The sequence below is a fragment of the Triticum urartu genome, chromosome 6A (genome assembly GCF_056163025.1).
Source record: "Triticum urartu cultivar PI428250 chromosome 6A, HENAU_Tu73, whole genome shotgun sequence".
NCBI classification, from domain to species: Eukaryota; Viridiplantae; Streptophyta; class Magnoliopsida; order Poales; family Poaceae; genus Triticum; species Triticum urartu.
In genome coordinates, this window is record NC_141878.1 from 75,135,429 (window position 1) to 75,138,897 (window position 3,469).

Here is a 3,469-nt window from a genome sequence, read left to right on the forward strand (position 1 = left end):
GTCGATCATGGAGTTTACTGCCGCGGACATCTTTCAGCACTCGCCTTTCGGCGATATTCTGAAGACACTGAAGTCTCTCTCTTCATCAGGAGAGCCTTGGCCGGACTACGGTCAGCAAGGTTGGGATACGAACAATGAAGAAATTCAAAGCCCACCCACCACCCACTTTGTAGCCATTGTCGATGATTTAACCGACATGCTCGACTTCGACTCCGAAGACATCGACGGTATGGACGCTGATAAATTAGACGATGAAGAACCAACGCCTATTGGGCCCTGGAATGCCACCTCGTCATATGACGTATACATGGTGGACCCACCAAAAGATGACGACGAGGAGCGGAAGGACGCACCAAAGGCTTGTTCCCTCGAATAGCAGTCAAAGCGGCGACGCAAGCGCCACCCCAAATCCTGCCTCGATAGAAATAGAGATCACACAGACCCAACGCTGGAGCAGGGCGAACCGCTGCCGGACAACGGCAATCCGGATAATCAAACCGAACAAACAAATTCTATCAAGGATAATGGTCCGGACGACATAACGCCGGACAGGCACCCGGAGTAGCAGAATGCCCGTATAAGGCTTGTTGCCACCGCGAGGATTCTTAAAAAGCAGAAGCAAAGGCTCAAGGCCGCACAAGACACACTCCAAATCAGATGGAGTAAAATGCTCAACACTGCAGCGAGGTACGGCGACAATCGCCCCTCCAAGAGCTACCCAAAGCGGAAGATGCTACCCGAATTCGATGAGGAGGCCTCAGACCCCCCACAACCAAATATCAAAGCAGCCACTTGGTCGGATAGACGACCCCTCTACCAACACAGAGCGGCATACAACGCCGCTCACAATACAACACGAAACCCATGCGAGGGCTCGCACCCAAAGGATGGGACAACAAGATCCATCTATGGACCACGCAAGCGCGTCCCAGCATATAATGCAACACAACAAACATCCAAACAACGCGGCACACCGAGCTACAGGGGTGCTGCACACCCCCTATGTTTCATCGGTGAGGTGCTGGACCATGAATTTCCAGAGGAATTCAAGCCCGTAAACATAGAGGCATACGACGGAACAACAGACCCTGGGGTCTGGATTGAGGACTACATCCTTCATATCCATATGGCTCGAGGAGACGATCTCCACGCCATCAAGTACTTACCCCTCAAGCTCAAAGGGCCAGCTCGTCACTGGCTCAAAGGCCTCCCCGAAAGCTCCATTGGAAGTTGGGAAGAGCTCGAAGACGCCTTTCGGGAAAATTTTCAAGGGACTTATGTCCGACCTCCGGATGCGGACGATTTGAGTCATATAACTCAACAGCCCGGAGATTTAGCCTGAAAGCTTTGGAACAGGTTTCTTACTAAAAAGAACCAGATTGTCGACTGTCCGGACGCCGAAGCCTTGGCAGCTTTCAAGCATAGCGTCCGTGACGAATGGCTCGCCAGACACCTCGGCCAAAATAAGCCGAGAACGATGGCCGCATTAACAAACCTCATGACCCGCTTTTGCGCGGGTGAGGACAGCTGGCTAGCTAGATGCAGCACCAGCGACCCCAGTACATCTGAAGTTAGAGATGGAAATGGGAAATCACGGTGCAACAGCAATAACAAACGCCGGAATAAAGAAGACAGCACGAAGGGCATGGCAGTAAATGCCGGATTCAAAAGCTCTCGGCCAGGTCAAAAGCCGCCCCCTAAAGGCACCAGGGATGAACTGTCCTGCCTCAACAAAATTCTGGACCAAGTATGTCAGATCCATAGTACCCCTGGTAAACCTACTAATCATACCCACAGAGAATGTTGGGTCTTCAAGCAGTCCGGCAAGCTCAACGCCGTACACAAGGGAGAGGATACGCCAAGTGAAGACGAGGACGAGCCTCCCTAGCAAGACACGGGGGAACAAAAGAAATTTCCACCAGAAGTCAAAATAGTAAACGTGTTACACGTGATCAAGGGAAAAAACAACGCGGCACTCCCAGGAAAATATACCCAAGTGCCTGTGACCGCGAAGTCCTGCCACTAGTCGTCTCAACCGATCACTTTCGACCATCGCGATTACTCAGCAATTATCCGACACGCAGGATGGGCTGCCCTGGTATTAGACCCAGTAATTGGCGGATATCACTTCACACGAGTCTTGATGGACGGCAGCAGTAGCCTAAACCTAATATATCAGAATACAATCCACGGGATGGGGTTAGACCCAAAACAAATTCGCCATAGCAATACTACCTTTAAAGGAGTAACGCCAGGCCCAGGGGCTCGTTGTACGGGCTCCCTCCTACTACAAGTTATATTCGGCTCCCCCGATAACTTCCGTCGCGAGCATTTTACTTTCCACATCGCTCCGTTTCAAAGTGGCTATCAAGCACTGCTCGGACGCGGAGCTTTCGCTCGCTTTAATGCAATACCACACTATGCCTCCCTCACACTCAAGATGCCCGGTCCACGTGGCATCATTTCAGTGCACGGAAATATCAAGCGATCTCTGCGCGCCGAAGAGCGTGAGGCTACCTTGGCAGCCGCACACTAAAGGCGCCCGGACCAGCGAAAGCATCCAGTAGGTCGTCAAGACCTCGGACACAACTAATCGAGTCCGGTGCCGCTACTTACACCGAATAAATGGTCACACCCCTATTTGTCAATACAAGGGGCTCAACGCACGCAGACAAGTGGCAATTTCTTCTCATCTGGAATTATACATGGTTTCTTTTAAAAAACTATCCTTTTGCACGACAACTTTTTCACCTAAATTCCTCTCTTTTACAGACGATAATCGTGCTACACCCATCCAGGATACGGCACAATGGAGACACAGGCGCAGACGTGCAGCAAGGACCCGCTCCAAGGATTCTTTTTAGATTAAGACCCTGCGTAAACCTTTTTTACTGTCTCTTGTTGATACATATCCAGCATTGAGACGGATGCTGACGTCTTGGCATGTGGCCACGCCAGAACAATGCATGTACCTGGACACAAGGGGCTTCTTACAAAGGCCATTATTTAGGCCCGGTTTATACCACAAAGACCGAATACCTTAGGGAGTGTTCGGCGTCGCGAGTTTGGCCCTATATGCATCAGCTCCGAATCATTGTCTTTGGTCAAATGTTGGATTTGCCCGGCTCCTGTGTTTTGGTGCCTTACGTTCCGCTTTACCGGCTAAGGTAGCACCAGGAGAACTACTGCGATTGTGCCTTGGTTCATCCAGACGAGCACCTCAGTAGAGAAAGCCGAAATCTGACTGTCATGATATAGCGTGAGACTGGTCAACCACGCGATGACCTGTGGGAATGTTAGAATTCCTCCACCTTAACGACGGGACGTTTTTCGGCCAGGCATGTACGCACCCCGAGATCGGGAGAGTGTGGAGCCACCAGGGGCTATCTAGTAGCCCCACTGTCAAACTCCTATGGCTAAGTGAAAGTGTTAAAGCATTATAGTCCGGTTGCCTCGCTCGCTCCGCTAT